This window comes from Mobula hypostoma, chromosome 24 (genome assembly GCF_963921235.1).
Source record: "Mobula hypostoma chromosome 24, sMobHyp1.1, whole genome shotgun sequence".
Classification (NCBI taxonomy): Eukaryota; Metazoa; Chordata; class Chondrichthyes; order Myliobatiformes; family Myliobatidae; genus Mobula; species Mobula hypostoma.
This window is the reverse complement of record NC_086120.1, coordinates 6456470-6476935: the sequence shown is the minus strand read 5'-3', so window position 1 is coordinate 6476935 and position 20466 is coordinate 6456470. Positions and strand designations below refer to the sequence as shown.

At 45.7% G+C, this 20466-nt stretch overlaps 1 protein-coding gene and 1 long non-coding RNA gene across 3 annotated transcripts in view; one reads left to right on the top strand and one right to left on the bottom strand.

The window, feature by feature from the left end:
• Window positions 1–3125, bottom strand: part of dapk3 (death-associated protein kinase 3) — a 35006-nt gene extending 31881 nt beyond the window's left edge. Inside the window, exon 1 of one of the 2 annotated variants that reach the window (XM_063032742.1) lies at window positions 3064–3125. The gene's annotated coding sequence lies outside the window, so the exon portion shown is untranslated. Of the gene's footprint in view, window positions 1–2952 lie in introns of both variants that reach the window. The other variant, XM_063032741.1, reaches the window with a different exon arrangement.
• Window positions 3126–3369: 244 nt separating this feature from the next.
• LOC134337385 (uncharacterized) lies at window positions 3370–19978 on the top strand. The gene is made up of 3 exons (XR_010015978.1): window positions 3370–3520; window positions 14274–14454; window positions 19321–19978. It is a non-coding gene; the product is annotated as an uncharacterized LOC134337385 (long non-coding RNA).
• Window positions 19979–20466: the final 488 nt, after the last annotated feature.

The following is a 20466-nucleotide window of genomic DNA, read 5'->3' as shown; positions in this document are numbered from 1 at the left end:
TTTCCCCTTCAAACTCTTTGAACAATAGTCATAAGAGTATTGCAGCACTACAGTGCAGAAACAGATCCTAGCCCATGCCAAACTGCATTTCTGCCTCGTCCCATCAACCTCCACATGGACCGTAGCCCTCCATTCCCCTCCATTCAAGGCCCTGCCCAAACCTCTCTTAACTATTGAAATCAAACCCACATCAACCACTTTCGCTGCAGCTCATTCCACACCTGCACCAATGCAAGTTCAGTTCTCCCTCAGGTTCCCCTTAAATCTTTCACCCTTAATCCATAATCTCTAGTCTCACCAAACCTCAGTGGAAAAAGCCTGCTTGCATTTTCCCCATCTATACCCCTCATAATTTTGTATTGTTGCTGTTGTTCCTTTCAGTGCCTCGTGGCACATTAAGCAGCAGTCTTGCCATTTCCTTAGGGCTTTTTGTCTGCCTTTTTTTAAAATCAAGGCCAAGTTGCCAGCTCCACGCTCAACCCAGTATGGATGGAAAGCTTGCAAGGAACTGGCCGGATTTCAACCTGGGACCACTTGTCTCAAAGTCCGGTGTGGATGCCACCATCGCCCAGCTAGAGCTTTGTATTTTTCTATCAAATCTCTGCTTATTCTCCCGTGCTTGGTGGAATAAAGTCCTAATCTAAACAACCTTTCCCTATAACACAAGTCTCAGCAACATTCTTTTAAATTTTCTTGGTACTCATTCAATTTTATTGATATCTTTCCTGCAAGTAAATGACCAGAACTGCTCACAATACTTCCAATGTTCTGTACAACTTCAAAGTAACCACCCAAATCCTATACTAAATACTCCAATTATGAAAGCCAATATAATTAAAACTCTTTTTATAACGCTGGCTGGTGGCGTAGTGGCATCAGCACTGGACTTCGGAGCAAAGGCTCCCGAGTTTGAATCCAGCCGGCTCCCTTGCACGCTTTCCATCCGTGATGGGTTGAGCATCAAGCCATCAACTCGGCCTTGTAAAAGTAAGAAAGGCTGCAGAAAAAAAGCTATCATGACGGCGTCCCGACGACTCCACTCGGAGTTAAGGGCTTTCTTCTTTGTCTTTTTACAACTCTACTTGTGAAGCCATTTTCAAGGAATTATGGATCTGTATTCCCAGATCCCTTTGTTCTACCACACTCAATGCTAAGTCCTACCCTGGTTTGTCCTCTAAAATGCAACACCTCACTAGTCTGCATTAAATTCCACCTGCCATTTTTCATCCCATTTCCAGATCCTGCTGCAAGCAACAATAGCCTTCCTCACTATTCACAAATTTTCTGATTGAGTTCGCCACAGTACCATCCAGAATGCTGACCATAGATGACAAACAACAGACCCAGCATCAGACCTTATGGGAGAGCTCAGAGTTCAACTTCTACATTATGTGAGGAGTCTGTACATCCTTCCCATGAAATGCAGGGATTTTCTCCAGGCCCTGCAGTTTCCTCCCAGCATCCAAAGATGTACCGGTTAGTAGGTTAATTGGTCATTGTAAATTGTCCCGTAATTCGGCTAGGGTTAAACCAGGAGTTGATGGCACTGCAGCTCAAAGGGCTGGAAGAGACAATTCCACACTGCCTCTCTAAACAATAAACTACTAGTCACAGGCCTCCAGACAGAGAGTCAACCACCTACTGCCACTCTCTGACTTCTCCCCTAAACCAATGCTCAATTCAACACCCTAATCCAAATTTTCCCCAGTCCATTTCTGCAGAGGGGTGGCATTTTGAAATACAAGACTAAGTATTTAATTACATTTAAACAATACTTCTATCATTACATATCCACATCTGCTAAAGCATGGCTAACATTGAATGAAAAATTCAGAGAAACAAAGCAGTTACAGGCACTTCAGCCCAAAGTCTGCACAAAGCACAACTCACATTCATCCTGCATTAATCCCATTGTTTTGTTTTCCCCACATTTCTACAATCCCCCCAGAATCGACCCATCACCTACAGTAGGTGCAATTTATAGAGGCCCATTAATCTCCCAACCTGCACCTGAAAGGAAAGCTACTCACAGGAAGAACTTGCAAACTCCACACAGAGGGCACCCAAGATCAGGTTTGAACCCACATCTCTAACCTTAAAGCAAGAGGGTTGGGGCAGAAGTGCAAAGGAAGAGTCAAATAGTAGGTTTAGGAAGACTCAAGACAGGTGAAGAGGGAAGGAGGACGATGAGGGGACGAGGCAGGGAGGACGATGAGGGGACGAGGCAGGGAGGACGATGAGGGGACGAGGCAGGGAGGACGATGAGGGGACGAGGCAGGGAGGACGATGAGGGGACGAGGCAGGGAGGACGATGAGGGGACGAGGCAGGGAGGACGATGAGGGGACGAGGCAGGGAGGACGATGAGGGGACGAGGCAGGGAGGACGATGAGGGGACGAGGCAGGGAGGACGATGAGGGGACGAGGCAGGGAGGACGATGAGGGGACGAGGCAGGGAGGACGATGAGGGGACGAGGCAGGGAGGACGATGAGGGGACGAGGCAGGGAGGACGATGAGGGGACGAGGCAGGGAGGACGATGAGGGGACGAGGCAGGGAGGACGATGAGGGGACGAGGCAGGGAGGACGATGAGGGGACGAGGCAGGGAGGATGGTGGGGGGGATGATGAGGGGATGAGGAGGGGATGAGGTGGGGAGGATGATGAGGGGATGAGGTAGGGAGGTAGGGAGGGAGGGTGGGTGATGAGGGGATGAGGTAGGGAGGGAGGGTGGGTGGTGAGGGGGGAGAGCGAATGAGGGTGGGTGGCGAGGGAGAGAGGGAAGGAAGGAGTGATGAGGATGTAAGGAGAGGGGAGAGGGTATAGGAAGGGAGAATGGCGAGGGTAGGGTAGGGTGAGGGTGAGAGTGAGGCAGCGGTCGGCCGCCTTCGGCTCTCCGCTACCCTCTGCGCCTCCACTTTCATTGTTCGCCTGAAGAAGAAAATGCCTGCATTACCGGACAATAATACAGCCGCTCGGAGCCTCCCTACCGCCCGGCCATCCACCTGCTCACGGCTGAGAAAGGAACCCGTCAGGGTCTCTCCCGGGACGGAATGAGGGGCCTCACCACTCGCTCACCGCTGTCAGGAACCCAGACCCGGCGGAACAACCGGGAGGAATCGACGTCACGGACGCACCTCCCACCTACGCATGCGATTGGCCTTATTACAGACTACGCTATACGTCAATCAACTAGACTGCATATTGTAATAACAGCGACGCACACGCGGCTTCTTTCTACGCTTCTGATTCGACTGATCTCATGTCAATCATCAAGTAGACTAACGTAAGTGGTTCGCGGACGGTCGACCTTTCCTCCTTTATAATTGGCTGCAGTAGGGACGATTGCTCTCTGATTGGACATCCATGATGTCACAGGGTTGCAGCGCGGGTGAAATGTGTCTGGCCTGAGGTGATCGATCAAATCTGCCCGCTGGTGCAGCGGGTTTGTCTGGGATGGGGAAGAGCGCGAGTGGCGTCAGGATGATAGTCGCAGGAGCTGTAACAGGAGGATCAAAGCGAAGGTACTGTGGGAATACGCTCTTGCAGAAAACCTGCTCTTGCATTTATATAGAGTGGATGTGAAAGTGTACAAACTTTATATGCCAACAAATCTGAGGGAACATCTCGTTTTTTTTGTTCCAGCTACTCTGCATTTTCGTTTTTTTTCTTTTTAATTTTTAAAACTAACTTAGTGGTACTAAAGGAACGTACCACAGAGATAAGAGGTCGAGAAACTTCACTATGCGGTACACTAACATGCTTCGCCTGGATTCTGGGATGACAGGGAAGGATGTAACAGGGCGTTTGATCCAGATTTCCAGCATCTGCAGAATCTCTCGTGTTTAGGATTAACGAACCTTGGAAGCTGCGTTGTCTGTCTATGTTCCAAGCCTACACTGGTAACACTACCCCCACCCCCCACTTTTCAGACGGACGCTACATCGACGACCGCACTGGTGCTGCTTTCTACACCCATGCCGAGCTCGTCGACTTCATCAACTTTGCCCCAACTTCCCCCTGCCCTCAAATATACCTGGTCCATTGCCGACACTTCCCTCCCCTTTCTCGATCTCACTGTCACTATCTCCGGAGACAGATTGTCCACTGATGTCTGTTATAAACCCACGGACTCTCACAAATACCTGGACTATACCTCTTCCCACCCTGTTACTTGTAAAAACGCCATCCCCTTCTCTCAATTCCTCCGTCTCAGCCGCATCTGCACGCAAGGTGAGGCTTTTCGTTCCAGAACGAAGGAGATGTCCTCCTTCTTCAAAGACTTTCCTTCCTCCACCATCAACGCTGCCGTCAATCGCATCTCTTCCATTTCCCACAAGTCTGCTATCACCACATCCTCCTGCTACCCCACCAGCCTCCGAATCCAGCACATAATTCTCCACAACTTCCGCCATTTCCAGCTGGATCCCGCAACCAAGCATATCTTTACATCCTCCCACCCCCCACCCCCCAATTTCAGCTTTCCGCAGGGATCACTCCCTACGCGTCCTTTGTTCATTCGACCCTCCCCACTGATCTGCCTCCTAGCATTTATTGCTGCAAACGAAACAAGTGCCACACCTGTCATAGTCCCTCACTCCCTACTACCTACTCCCTCACTACCATTCAGGGCCCCAAACAGTCCTTTCAGGTGAGGCGACCCTTCACCTGCGAGTCTGTTGGGGTCACGTACTGTGTTCGGTGCTCTCGGTGTGGCCTCCTGTATACTGGTGAGACCCGACGTAGATTGGGAGACGCTTTGCCGAGCACCTACGCTCCATCCTGTGGACGAAGCGAGAACTCCCAGTGGCCACCCATTTTAATTCCACTTCCCATTCCCATTCTGATATGCCTAACCATGAGCTCCTCTGCTATCGCGATGGGGCCACACTCAGGTTGGAGGAGCAACATCTTGTATTCTGTAACTGGATGACATGAACATCGATTTCCCGAACTTCCCCATTCCCATTCCCCTCTCTCACCTCATCTCCTTGCCTGCCCATCACCTCCCTCTGGAGCTCCTCCCCCCCCTTTTCTTTCTTCCATCCCCTTCAGTCCTCTTCTGTCAGACTCCCCCTTTCTCCAGCCCTGTACTTCTTTCACCAACCAACTACCCAGCTCTTTACTTCCCCCCTCCCCCTCCTGGTTTCGCCAATCACTTTGTGCTTCCCCCTCCCGTCCCCTCCCCCCACCTGTTACTCCAGTCCTGCTGAGGGGTCTCAGCCGGAAACGTGGACTGTACTCTTTTTCCATGGGGTGTCTAGGGAGGGGTAGCACCTCTGGTGGGGGGGGGGGGTTCCGCCGCGCTCTTTTCAGGGCAGCTCGTCCACCTTTGGTCCCCACCTGGCGTTCAGCTCTCAGCTGTGGCTCCAAGTAGCTGTAACGTGCAGTGGCCACACCCCCGGTAAACCGTCTCGGCAGACGGGCCAAACCAGCTGAGGGTAGCCGACGGGTCTTTGACCCTTGGTGAGGTAGGGGATCTGCCTGTCCCAGCGTGTGAAGTCTGGCCCTGGCAGATTGAGCAGAGGAGACCGATTAGTGGTCCAACGGGCAAGAAGGCAGGCCCAGCAGGTGTTGTGGAGCGCTAAGAGCACGACAAGACATTTGGACGTCCTGGTCATCCACTGCAGCAGGAGGGGTCTCCAGCCGTAACGGTTGTCCGTGCCGCTGGATCAAGGTCTCTTCTGCCCAGAGAGTGGGATTGACCCTGTACAACGGCTGTTCCACTTAAAACTCCATCACACACAGGTTTCGTGTCTTCTTCGAATCCGAAGGACTACTACCACTCTTTTCCATAGATGCTGCCTGGCCTGCTGAGATCCCCCAGCATTGTGTGTGTTGCTTGTTTGACAAGTGTCATTTTACACTGGAAGGTGTCAGGAGAAGGGAAATGGGTATTGGTGGAAATGGAAGACTGGAGTAGATTATCAGGGAAAGGAATTGACCAGTGAGAGAGTGCACAGTACTGAATCTGCTATTAGGGAATGAGACAGAAATTTGTGTAGGGGGACACTCCATGCAGTGACTTGCAGTGCCATTAATTTCAATGTAAATATGCAAAGAGATAGGTTGGGTGCATGGGTGGAGATTCTAAATTGGAGAAAGGTAAACTTTGATATTATGATCAGAAATGAACTGGCAAGTGTAGATTGCGACAGGCTGCTTTCTGGCAAAGGTGTGCTTGGCATGTGGGAGGCCTTCACAAATGAAATTTTGAGAGTTCAAAGTTTGTCAGAATAAGAGGTAAAGATAACAAGTCTAGGGAACCTTGGTTTTCAAAAGATATTGAGGCCCTGGATAAGAGAAAAAAAGGAGGTGCTTCGCATGTATAGGCAGGTAGGAACAAATGAGGTGCTTACGGAGTCCAAGAAATGCCGGAGAACAAAGAAATAAATCAGGAAGGGCAAAAGAAGGCATTAAGTTGCTGTAGCAGACAAGGTGAAGGAGAATCCTAAGGGATTCCACAGACATGTTAAGAGCAAAAGGACTGCAAGGGACAAAATCGGCCCTCTGGAAGACCAGAACGGTAATTCATGTTGGAGCCAGAACAGGTGGGGGAGATTTTAAACGCCATTCTTTGTATCTGTATTTACTCGGGAGATGAATACAGTCTGCAGAAGTGAGGGAAAGTGGACCCTGTGCAGATTACAGAGGAAGAGATGTTTGCTACCCTGAGGCAAATCAGGGTGGCTAAATCCCCAGGGCCTGACCAGGTGTTCCCTCAGACCCCATAGGAGGCAAGTACAGAAATTGCCTAGCAGAGATATTTAAAACATCCTTAGCAACAGTAGAGGTACCAGAGAATTGGAGAATAGCCAATGTTGTTCTGCTGTTTTAAAAAAAAAACCTGCAAACCAGGAAATTATAGTCTGGTGAGTCTGACATGGTGAGTTGTGGGAAAGTTATTGGAAGGTATTCCAAGGGACCAGATATAAAAGTATTTGGATAGACACAGATTGATTAAGGATTGTCAGTGTGTGGTAGGTCATGTCTAAATAATCTTAAAGAGTTTTTTGAGGAAGTTACTAGGAAAGTAATTGTTGTCTATGTGGACTTTAGTAAGGCATTTGACAGGGTCCCGCATGGGAGGTTGGTCAAGGAGGTTCAGTCGCTTGGCATTCAGGATGAGGTAGTAAATTAGATCAGACATTGGCTTTGTGGGAAAAGCCGGAGTGTGGTAGTAGAGGGTTGCCTCTCTGACTGGAGGCCTGTGACTAGTGGTGTGCCGAAAGGATCATTGCAGGGTCCTTAGTTGTTTGTCATCTATATCAATGATCTGGATGATAATGCGGTTAACTGTGTCAGCAAACTTGCGGATGGCATCAAGATTGAGGGTGTTGTTGACGGTGAGGAAGGTTCTCATGGCTTGCAGAGGGATGTAGATCAGCTGGAAAGATGGGCTGAAAAATGGCAGATGGAATTTGATGCAGACAAGTGTGAAATTTTGCACTTTGGTAGGTCTTACACGGTGAATGGTAGGGCACTGAGGAGTGTGGGAGAACAAAGGGAGCTGGGAATTCAGGTCCATAGTTGATTGAAAGTGGTTTCACAGGTAGATACGGTCATAAGGAAAGCTTTTGGCACATTGGTCTTCATAAATCAAGGTATTGACAGGAGATGGGATATTATGTTGCAGCTGTACAAGACACTGGTGAGGCCTAATTTGGTGCAGTTTTGGTCACCTACCTACAGGAAAGATGTAAATAAGGTTGAAAGAGTACAGAGAAAATTTACAAGGATGTTGCCAGTCCTGGAGCACCTGAGTTATAAGAAAGATTGAATAGGTTAGAAATATATTCTTTAGAACATGGAAGATTGAGAGGAGATCACCTTTTCATTCCCGGAATCATCTTTGTGAATCTCCTCTGAACACTCTCCAATGCCAGCACATCTTTTCTTCGATGAGGAGCCCAAAACTGTTCATAACACCAGACATCCCACCTCTCCCGGAAGTTCCGGGAGTCTCCTGCATATTGATAGTGGCTCCCTGATGCCCGCAAATTACATACGATATACCAGAAATCAATTTTTTTAAGAGAGCGAGAGAGTGCGCGTGAGAGCGACCACGAGAGAGAGAGAGAGAGTGTGAGAGAGAGAGCTAGAGAGTGCCATGACAGAGTGTTCCAAAAAAGAAAATATAAAACGTACATCACCCCAGTCTACCCTAAAGTGTACCACTGCCTAATAGGGGTCAAAACAATGACAGTGTTGCTCGCTGCACTGTTTGCAACAGTGACTTTTCTATTGCCCATGGTGGGTTAAGACTGTAAAAGACATGTTGAGGTGAGTTTAACAGGTGTCATTCGTTCTTTAGCATAGCGAATGTTATTTAAACTAGCTGGCTAGCTGCTAAGGAGCTACTCTATTGCAGACATCCCACCTCTCCCGGAAGTTCCAGGAGTCTCCCGCCAATTGATGGTGCTACCTCCCTGAAATAAGTTTTTGCAGGGTGGGATGTCTGTAATACTCAAGGTGAGGCCTCACCTGGGCCTTATGAAGCCTCAGCATCACATCCCTACTCTTGTATTCTAGACCTCTTGAAATGAATTCTAACATTGCATTTGCCTTCCTCACCACTGACTCAACCTGCAAGTTAGACTTTAAGGAGTTCTGCACAAGGACTCCTAAGACCCTTTGCATCTCAGATTTTTGGATTTTGTCCCCATTTAGAAAATACTCTGCACATACAGTATATTTCTACTACCAAACATGAACATGCATTTTCCAACATTGTATTTCATTTGCCGCTCTCTTGCCCATTCTCCTAATCTAAGTCAATCTGCAGCCTACCTGTTCCCACAACACTACCCCTCTATCCGCCAATCTTCGCATCATCTGCAAACTTGGCAACAAAGCCAAATCTATTCTATCATCAAAATCATTAATATACACCATTAAAAAGTAGCAGTCCTAATGTTGACCACTGCAGAACACCATTAGTCACTGACGGCCAACTAGAAAAGGATCCTTTTATTCCCACTCGCTGCCTCCTACCAATCAGCCAATGCTCTAACCAGTAACTTTCCTGTAATGCCATGGGCTGTTAACTGTGTAAGCAGCCTCATGTATGGCACCTTGTCAAAGGCCTTCTGAAAGTCTACTGCATCCCCTTCATCCATCCTACATGTAATCTCCTCAAAGAATTCCAATGGGTTCGTCAGGCAAGATTTTTCCTTAAGGAAGCAATGCTGACTTTGTCCTATCTTGTCCTGTGTCACCAAGTACTCCATAACGTCATGCTTAACAATTGACCCCAATCTTCCCAGCCACTGAGGTCAGGTTAACTGGTCTATAACCTTCCTCCTTTCGTAAAGAGTGGAGTGGCATTTGCAATTTTGCAGCCCTCTGGCACCATGCTAGAGTCCAGTGATTTTTGAAAGGTCATTACTAATGCCTCCACAATGTCTACCACTATCTCTTTCAGATCCCTAGGGCCTGGGTGACTTATGTATCCCTAGGTCGTTCGGCTTTTTGAGCCCCTTCTCCCTTGTAATAGTAACTGCACTCACCTCTCTTCCCTCAAACCCTTCAACATCGGGCATACTGCTCATGTGTTCCACTGTAAAGACTGATGCAAAATACTCATGTCGTTCATCTGCCAGCTCCTTGTCCCCCTGTTATTATTTCTCCAGCCTCATTTTCTGACAGTCCTATGTCCACTCTCATCTCCCTTATTTTTGACATCTACAACTCTTGCTCTTTAGGGGTACAAACTGGAGTTTTATTATAGAAATTAAAACTGAAAATGCTGGAAACATTCATAAGATCAGGCAGCATTCATGGAAAGAGGAACGATCAACTTCGCGGGTTCAGACCTCTGTTCCCAGTTTTTGAAGAAGAGTCCATGAAACATTAACTTTCTCTTTGCACAGATGCTGCCACAGACCTGCCAAGTGCTTCCATCATTCTGGTTATATTCCAGATGTGTAGCATCTGCATTTTTAAAAAATTCTTATTTAACCTAACAAAGAATATTCTTCACAGCACATTGCCTATAGCAGTTTTGCCTATTAACAGATTGTACTTCACCCTAGACGTCCTCTGTGTCACTGCATGGGTAAAAATTCACACACCTGTAAAAGGCAGTAAGATAATGGTGAGGCTATTCAAGTTCAAAATACATGTAATATGTATAATATATACAACCCAGCGATTCGTCTCCTTACGGTTAGCCACAATAGAACCCATTAAAATAAAGAAGACAATCAAAAATCTAAACATCCCAGGTGCAGAAAGAAAATAAATCTCACAAACAATAAAAGTAAGCAAATAAGATTCAGAACTGAAGTTCAGTGTTGTATATCTGCCAAACAGGTGCTGGTCCTCACTCTTGGATCTGGGCCCTGCGGCTTCGGTACGCTCTCAAACCTGCCGTCTCCATTCGGCCCATTCCCGATCTTTCCAGATGTCTGCTTGATCCTCAATCTCAAGCTGGAGCCGCTGCTGCTTCGAACCACATCCATTTCCGCTCCAACACCCAAACCTTGGCTCATGCACCAGGGCTCGGGCCCTACCGCTTTAGTTCGGTCCATTCATGCCACACCACAACCATCCTGCACCTTTGAGTCTTCAGTTCACATGGCAAAAATGCCAGGTCGTACAGGCAGTTCAAAAGCTCAATTCCAAAAGGGAAGTTACAGGCAATTGATCGCAGCGATCGTTATCGAGAAAATTGTGATTAATAAAGACCATAAGACAAAGGAGCAGAAGTCGGCCATTCAGCCTATCAAGTCTGCTCTGCCATTTTATCATGAGCTGATCCATTCTCCCATTTAGTCCCACTCACCCGCCTTCTCACCATAACCTTTGATGCCCTGGCTACTCAGATACCTATCAATCAATAAAGTAGTTAATAGTTGTGCTTATTTCCAGAAAGTCATCACTGTGCCTCACCAGCATCATCTTAAACCAGAAACAGCTGATACTTTATCAGCCAAGACTTCGTCATTTTCTTGCTTGAACATTGGCCTTTACGCAAAGTATTTGAAAGGACTGACCTTAGTTTATTTGGAGAGGTCAGACCATGTGAATAGGTTTCCTGAACACCCATCAGTTAATGCACAGCAGCCTTGCACAAAAGTACTCAGATTGTCTGTGTTAATGATATTAGCTGAAGGATAAACAGAGACTGCATGTCCAATCAGGAGTGCATGTTTTTAAACAGAAGTTATCATCAAAATGCTTACCAGTTAATAGCTAATTAACCTTGTGACAGATGGCATAAGTAAAAGAAAATATCAGATATAATTAGATGCCTTGAGTCTGGAGTTTAACACATGTCTAACACAGAAATTGCTGAACAAAACAGGCCGTTCACCCCCAGCTAATCATTGTTTTGCTCTCAAACTCTATTTCTGTATCTTCGTACAGAAGGCAGAGCTTAGGAGGGTTAATGCTGCCGAATGACGACTCCTTTGCTTGCTTCTTTGGAAACAACCCTATTTCCATCTTTAATATCTCTATTTTTCCCTCTCAGGGTTCTTTTGAAGACCCTGACCTGGAGTTACGAGCTGACTACGATTCTTTGCGGGAATGAGACTCGCTCTCGAGGTTCCATAACTGGCCGTTGTTCGGCCTAAGAGTCGGGCTCGCATTCAGAAGCCCAGGATCTCGGGGCTCTGGAGACGGGCGGATCGAGGGTTGGTGTCACGATAGGAGACCCGTGTGGCTTCAGGGGAGTCAGGGTATCTGCTGTGTGCCTGGAGACCTGGGATCTTTGCGACCTTCAGGCACAGAGCTCGAAAAAAGCGACGTAACAGACTTTTAACATCGTAAACCAGCAAATTGTTTGTTATGTCTCCCCGCTCACTGGGAACATGGAGACATCTGTCCCTCCCTTATTGGGGAGAGAGAGAGAACCTTTGGTATGTCGAATATCAGGTGAAACGCGAAGACTGAAGAAACTGCAAGTCTCTGTGTTTGCTAATGCTTTGCCCACACTTGAGTGCTCGGTGGCAATGCTGATGCTTTTTTTGTTGGTGGGGGGGGGGATTATTGTTCGCTACCGCTTACATGTGGGAGGAGGGAGCTGGGAGGGTCTTTGGGGGTCTAACATTTAACTGTCGTTCGTTCTTTGGGGAACTCCTCTGTTTTTGTGGATGGTTATGAAGAAAAAGCATTTCAGGATGTATATTGTATACGTTTCTCTGACATTAAGTTTGACCTTTGAACCTTTGAATCCTTTACCTTCAACCACCCATCTGACATTTATGAACATTGATGTGATCTCTGCTTCAATCACTCTCTGAAACAAAATCTTTCAACTTCTTTCGATATCAGCAGTTCTTTCTAATGCTGCCTGTGCTGCACCAACCTCATCTGTTCACACAACACTTCACCGTGCTGGGGCCGCAGAGCTCTGTGCCACACTGGCACCACTTCCTTCTACCCCCTAGTGTTTTTTCTCCTCAAATCCTTTCCCCGTAACCGAATTTCCTGTCGTTTATTTAATTATAATCCCCTTAAGGTTGTCATAGCTGGGGGTGGTAATGGGGACAAGCTCTCACCATGTATTAAATGCTGCCAATGCTGTGCATCTCAGATAGCCTCTGACAACCAAGTCCAGCTCCTGGACTTCAGCTGTGGCTTAGCTGCTAAGCCCAGCGGAACCATTTCTGCTGATTGAAGATGGGGCAAAGGTGGGTTACTGGAACCTTAAAACCGGTCACCTTGGGCAGAATAGACTAATCATGCACGGTTGGCAGCTCATCTAGGAGAAAGAGAACTCCAACCTCAAACCTCTGCTGCTACACCCACCTATGGGGAAGGCTTCATGAGTACATCCCGAGGGGAAAAATCTGGAGCGGTCCGACATTGAGTCCAACGCTGACTGGCAGCTCCTGCAGCGCACTGGTGCCAAACTGTATCGGGCCATGGCATTCCGTTTGGGTTCATCATCCGCGTCGAGAGAGGGGGCCGGCTGCATGCTTGCTCTCCATATCGTACTGCTCTGGTTTGTGTATCACACAGGCAGCTAGGAAGCAATATCCCGTAAGCCTTTCCAAATCTCTGCCTGCCATCCTGTCAAAAACACTAATCTTCCCATCATCCCGGTAGATGTCTTGGCAAGTTTATCTATCCCCAAAGTGGACAAAAAGTTTAGAATAATGATATATATTTAGAGATTTATCAACATCTTTCTACTTTTGAATATTTGTGCACTATGTCACTTCAGTCCCCGAATATTGTTCCCAGAGCAAGAAACACACTGCTGGAGGAACTCAGTGAGTCAGGCAGCAGCTGTGGAAGCAAGAGGGATGCTTGACGTTTCAGTTCAAGATCCTGCATCAGGATCCTTATCCACAGAAGCCGCCTGATCACCAAGTTACTCCGGTAGTTTTTTCTTGTGTTTACATTTATTATCAGACTTTGTCTGGGCAACATTGAGGGTCTGTCAGCTTCTGCTGCTCCATCAGCAACCCTCCCTCCGTCTACGGTAAGGTCAGACACACTGTTCGCTCTAAGCTGTGCAGAATCTGAAATCCTCTCGCGCACATAGCCTTCGTCGCCCCGCAGCTGGAATTTCCTTTAATATCATGTTCTATTAAGGTGCCGTGCAGTTTTCAGGCCGTGTGAAAATTGTCCTGCTCACAGCAATGGTTGATCCACACAACTGTAAATAAATTAAAGAGCATCTTAGTTAGACATGTGAACATTCATGACAATGACATTCACAGCTCCTTGAACAACGAAGCAGGTAGCACACAGCTAGCTGCAAACCTACAGTCGGGGCTGATGACTACTCTCCTAAAACGGGACACAAGAATTTTAAGAGCAGATCAGTTATAAAGAAGGTAACCTTCATTGAGAAGGTAAAGATGGAATATGAAAGTAAGCTAGCCAATAATGTGAAAGAGGATAGCAAAAGCTTCTTCAGATACACAAAGTGTAAGAGAGAGGCGACAGTGGATATCGGACCACTGGAAAATGATGCTGGAGAGACAAATGGGGGACAAAGAAATGACAGATATATTTTGTAAATAAGTATTTTTCATCAGATTTCACTGTTGAAAACACTAGCGTTTTGGTAGAAGTTCCAGGTGTCGGGGTCATGAGATGTGTGAAGTTACCATTACTAGAGAGGAGGCTGTTGGGGAAGCTGGATGATCTGAAGGTTGATAAGTCACCCAGAACAGATGGTGTATACCCCAGGCTTCTGAAAAAGGTGATTGAAGATGGCACCTGTGTACAATGCTCCTTCAGTCAACATCTTCTGGATAGATCATGAAATCATATATTTCACTACTTTTGTGTCTTTTACGTTTGTTTTTTGTCTAGGATGTGATTCTGGAACTGTAGGAGTCTGTGATTTGCTGTTTGGAGATCGTTTGGGTGTCCCAGCACTCTGCAGTGTCCGAGAGGATTCACGGTGGGCAGGCTGCAGTACGGGGATTAAAGCTTCCATTGTTCACTGATTAGAGCGATGAGGGAGATTGAAGCATCGAGGTGACTGCAGAAGGTGAGTGCTGGCTGCCTGCCTTTTGATTGCTGGTGCGATCGCTCTGCTGCCGGAGAGGGGAGACTGCCTTTTGATCGCTGAAGATCGCTCTGCTGTGCTACTGGAGAAGGGAGACCCTACTGCTGTGCCCAGAGAATGTTGCCCAGGTTTTCTGCATTTTGAATATGGATTTGGAATACAGATCTTTTCTCAGTCTTATAATTTTTTTTGTATTCTGTGTTTTTCGTCCAACCTTTTTTTTTTGTTGGGGGGGAGGCGCAGAACTTGGGGTTCAATGTGCCTGTTCTGTTTTTGTTAATTTTTTTGTGTAGGAGGAGGGATTGGGGGTTTGATGATAGTGCTGCCTTTCTTTTCTTTCTTGGTTTTTTGGCTACCCAGAGGAAAAGAATTTCAGAGTTATAAACTTTGATTATAAATTAACTTTTGAACCTTTGAAGAGATTGTGGAGGCATTAGTAAAGATCTTTAATGAATCACTAGCTTCTGGAATGGTTCTGGAAGACTGGAGAATTGCAAATGTCACTTGACTCTTCAAGAAGGGAGAGAGGCAGAAGAAAGGAAATTATAGGCTAGTTAGTCTGACCTCAGTGGTCGGGAAGATGTTGGAGTTGATTATCAAGGGTGTCGTTTTGGGGTACTTGGAGGCACATGATAAACTAGGCCATAGTCAGCATGGTTTCCTCAAGGAAAAATCTTGCTTGACAAATCTGCTGGAATTCTTTGAAGAAATAACAAGCAGGATAGACAAAGAAGAATCGGTTGATGTTTATACTTGGATTTTCAGAAGCCTTCGATGAAGTGCCACACATGAGGTTACTTAATAAGCTACGAGCACATGGTATTACAGGAAAGATTCTAGCATGGTTAAAACAGTGGCTAATTGGCAGGAGGCAAAGAGTGGGAATAAAGGGAGCCCTTTCTGGCTGGTTGCCAGTGACTACTGGTGTTCCACAGGAGTCTGTGTTGGGACCAATTGTTTTTACCTTGAATGTCAGTGATATAGATGATAGAATTAATGGCTTTGTGGCCAAGTTTGCAGACGATATGAAGATGGGTGGAGGGGCAGGTAACTTTAACGAAATAGAGAAGCTACAGAAGGACTTGGACAGATTAGGAGAATGGGCAAAGAAGTGGCAGATGGCATGCAGTATCAAGAGGTGTATGGTTATGCACTTTGGGAGAAGAAATGAAAGGGTTGACTAATTTCTCAATGGAGAGAAAATACAAAAAAAAACTGAGGCACAAAGGGACTTAGGAGTGCTTGTGCAGGATTCCCTAAAGGTTAATTTTCAGGTTGAATCTATGGTGAGGAAGGCAAATACAATGTTGGCATTCATTTCAAGAGGACTAGAGTTTAAAAATAAGGATGTAATGCTGAGGCTTTATAAAGCAGTGATAAGGCCTCACTTAGATTATTGTGAGCAAATCCTTTATCTTCAAAGGAGACTCATGAAAATGATTCTAGGATTGAATGGCTTGTCATATGAAGAGCATTTGATGGCTCTGGGCCTATATTCACTAGAATTCAGAAAAATGAGGGTTGACCTTATTGAAACCTATCGAATGGTGAAAGGCCTTGTAAGAGTGGATGTGGAGAGGATGTTTCCTTTGGTGGGAGAACCTAAGACCAGAGGGCACGGCCCCAGAATAGAGGGGCATCCTTTTGGAATGGAGATGAGGAGGAATTTCTTTAGCCAAGAGTGGTGAATCTGTGGAATTCCTTTGCCACAGGCTGCTGTGGAGGCCAAGTCATTACCTTAAATGTACATAGAGGTTGATAGATTCTTGATTGGTCAGGCCATGAAGGGATACGGGGAGAAGGCAGGAGACTGGGACTGAGAGGAAATTGGATCCGTCATGATGAAATGGCAGAGCAGACTCGATTGGCCAAGTGTTCTAGTTTCACTCCGATATCTTACGGTACAGAGGTATTGGCTGCAAGAGCAAGTTAGATATAAGATGAGAAACCCGATTTGCCAAAGCCACGCCATTCTCTTAGAGCCCATTATGACTGTTTAAGTGCCCATTTTACTTGTCCATTGAAAGCTGGTGTTTAACTGATGACGCCACATGCTTTAAGAGTTTAAATGCAGAGTACGGAAACCACCCACTCGCTCGTTTTGCTCTCCGGGTCACTACCGGCGTCCGGCAACAGAGACACACTAAACAGTGGACATGTGCCACAGTAAAGAGGGCCGGAGCATACACTTTAGATGAGTATTTGCTACTGTGTGTACATTTGTCCGTTTTGTGCTGTCACTTCGGGTGCCCAGTTTAGAGAAGAATTTACAGTATATCTGAGTGTAACTTGATGGGTTTACAGAATGTTTAGTGTCTGCCTTGACCTGTAAGTAAATAGTTAACTTACTGGCAGTGAGTGTCTTGTGTCCTCCCTCACTGAACCCACAACTCTGATTTCACACAATTGGCTCTGCGAGCAGGGTTCGGTGATTAAAGAGAGGGTAAGTAACTTTAGAAGGAAAAATAAAACGGTCAGGACCAACAACAGTGAGGGATTTGGGAGTCTCACTAACACTACTGGTGGACCATGGGACAGACAAGTTGGACAACCACAGGATGAAAATGGTACACCTTGTACTTAAATGAGGTAGGGTTTCACTAGAGGAAGGGGAGCCAGGGAAGTGCTTTCTGGCTGCTGGCAGCCATAGTAAAGCAGCGGTACAAGACGATCTCACAGAAGGTGAGATAAATAGCTTGAGAAATGAAAAACCAGCAATGTGTTACCATGGTAGAGGCTGCCCGGTCAGTGCAGACTCAGGCTAAAGAATTGGATGATAAGGACGCAGAGCTGCCCTATTGGCTAGTGAAGATTCAGCAATTAGAAGCTGCCTGCAGGGCTGACTGACAACCGAACCCTGTTAAGGTCTGAGCCCTGATGTTGCTAGGAGGTGACCCCATATGGGATGGGGATACTTGGTTAGATAGTGAGGATGGTGATGAGAGGCTAGAAGAGAGCTTTGGGGATCCCCCTCTAAGTGAATGCCCCTCCCCCTATGCACCCGCAACAGTACGGGCTAGACGTAGCCGTGTGGTGGTGCAGCCAAAACATAGCTCCTTCAGCCTCCATGGAACAGGGGTGAGGGAGGGGGACCTGAGGAGGATAATACAGTGTACCTCAACGAGATGAATACACTCAGAGAATTCTCTGCTAAGGAACTGATGGAGTTGAGAGTGAGAGACAGAGACAGACATTGGCAGAAGCCAGAGGAGCCTCTGCCACGTGGTTGCTGAGGATCTGCAATGTGGGGAGTACTGGAGTGAGGTTATCCAACAGGGAGGTGGGCAGTCGTCCCACCACACGATTAACAATGCCCACAGGGAGATCCAATGTCAGAGGAGTGAAGGGAGGCAGAAAGGAGCATAAGCTGATGTTATATGCTGACGATATTTTATTACTGATTAGCGACCCTTCTAACTCCTTACCCCCAATAATGAAAACAATTCAATTATACTCTGAGGTATCTGGTTATAAAATCAACTGCAATAAATCTGAGGCTATGCCAATGTCAAAATTATGTTATTTAAATTCAGTATCTCAGTTTAATTTCAGATGGGTGCCAGATGGAATGAAGTATCTAGGGGTCAAACTCAGTCAGAATTTGGATGAAATAATTACTTTAAATTATGATCCATTATTGAGTAGGATAAGAAATAATCTGGATAAGTGGGCTCACTGAGACTGTCAGTCTGGGGTAAAGTCAATGTAGTTAAATGGTCATAGCACCTCAGTTTAACTATCTTTCTGTGATGCTTCCTTTAAATATATCAGATTTGATCTACAAGCAATACAACAAAATGATCAGTGATTTTCTATGGGATAAGAAGCAGCCCAGAATTAAAATGAGTAAGATGTGTAAGTCCAGGGACATGGGTGGGCTCAGTCTACCAGACGTCAGAGCATATAAATTATCCTTTGAAATGACCAAGTTAGCTAAACATTGGGTCAGGGCTGATGTTGATATAGATTGGGTAATTATAGAACAGAGCCTGGCTGGACCACATTCTCCCCTTAACATCCTCTCACAACATGTGGAAAACAAGACTAATCTAAATCCTATACTATTTCACTCAAGAAGTGTGTGGAGTACAATTCATAAAGCCTGTAGAATGTCGCATTTAAACCAGTTATACTCCTTGCTCTGGAATAACCCTGAGATATGCATTGGGAAAAGAATGGTGTCCTGGAAAGAATGGAAGATTAAAGGTGTAAATACAGTAGGTGATCTCTGAGAATGGGATTTTTATGTCATATGTCGATTTGTAGAGGAAATATAACTTTGTAGATAAAGGGAATTTTTGGAAGTATTTACAAATAAGACATTGCATTAGTAGCATATTCAAGAACAGTGACCCACAAAGTAACTCTTTAACTGAATACTTTCCATTACCACAGGAAGTTCATAAAGCATCAGTGTTTTATAAAATGTTCAAGCACTGTGTGGGTGAATCGTGTAACAATCTCAAAGCAGCTTGGCAGAAGGATCTTGGAAGCGATATTGACGATAATGAGTCATCAAATATTTTATCAAATGTGGGTAGACATATTAGGGAAGTGAGAGGGAAATTTATTCAATATAAGATAGTACACAGATATTATTGGACACCAACTAGACTCTACAAAATGGGGATTGTTGATAATAATTTATGCTGGAAATGTAAAAATGAGGTGGGCACATATTTTCACATGATTCGGGAGTGTTCCATGGTTCGTCCATTTTGGTGTGAAGTTCTTGATTTATTGGGGAATTGGTCGGGTTCCACACTGCCCTTGTGCCCACGGCTTTGTCTCCTGGGTGATAGGACAATGATACCTAATGTAAACAATGACAAATTTACTATTTTAAAGGTGGGTCTCATCACAGCTGCAAGAATTATATTGCAAAACTGGAAAAAACCCAGATGTCCCAGAGGAAATGATTAATATTTCATCATATGAACACATGTTGGGAAGAATTAACAGTGATGGAAAAGTGCAAGACGTGTGGGATCAATTTTGGTTGTATGTTCATTTAAACTTAAATTAGAACTTCTTTCTGTTTCTACGTTTGTAAGTTTTACTTGTGTCCCTGTCATGGGATGGCTGTGTAAATATGCTGTACTCTATCTGTGCTATCACATGCTGTGCTGCTTTGTAAAATAAGAATAAATAATAATAAAAATTTGAATTACAAAAAAAAAATGCCCGCAGGGGCAAAGTGATAACGGTGTTTAAGGTTAGCTATTCCTCACTCTTCGAGTGGGTTTTGCAGCCCCGGGAGGAGGAAGGGACCAGACCCCTTCACCAGTGGGCTCTGATCACAGAGATGTATCATGACAGCAGCATCTTACCAGAGGGTCACAGGTTAACCTCGAACATGGTGCGGTATTTAGTTAGAGCAGCAGCTCCCCATTTAAAGGGAGTAGTGCTCCCCTCAGTGGGACCAGCAATAGTCTGTAATGTGTTTGTTAAATCTATATTGGAAGGGTGTTTGAATTAATCCAAGAGTAAGATTTTGTTACTTGATGTGAAATAAATGATACATCCTGTAAATAAGAAGTTGTGTGAATTTGCATGAATGGGGGTCTATATTTTCTTTTCCTTTGTTCTTCAAAATGTGTGTTTGCCGAGTATGAGATATTTTATCCAAGTTTTTTTAATGTCAGTTTATAAAACTTCAGAAGAAAGGGAAGGCAAGCATCTTTTTTTGTCTGTGTTTTAAGTTCATGGGCAGTATATTTATTTCTTTGCTTCACAATGGATATTGGAAAGAGAGGGAGAGGGGGAACAGGAATAGAAATCAGTGTCTCTATTCCGCTCCGGAGGCCGGCTAGTGGCGCAGTGACATCAGCGCCGGACTCCAGAGCGAAGGTTCCCGAGTTCGAATCTTTCCACCGGTGCCGGGTTAGGTGTTGAGCTCGCAACTCGGCCTCGTTTTAAAAAAACTGCGCTATGAAAAGGACATGGTGGACCACTCATAGAATCTTTCCTCCAAGACAACCACTCGAAAAGTGG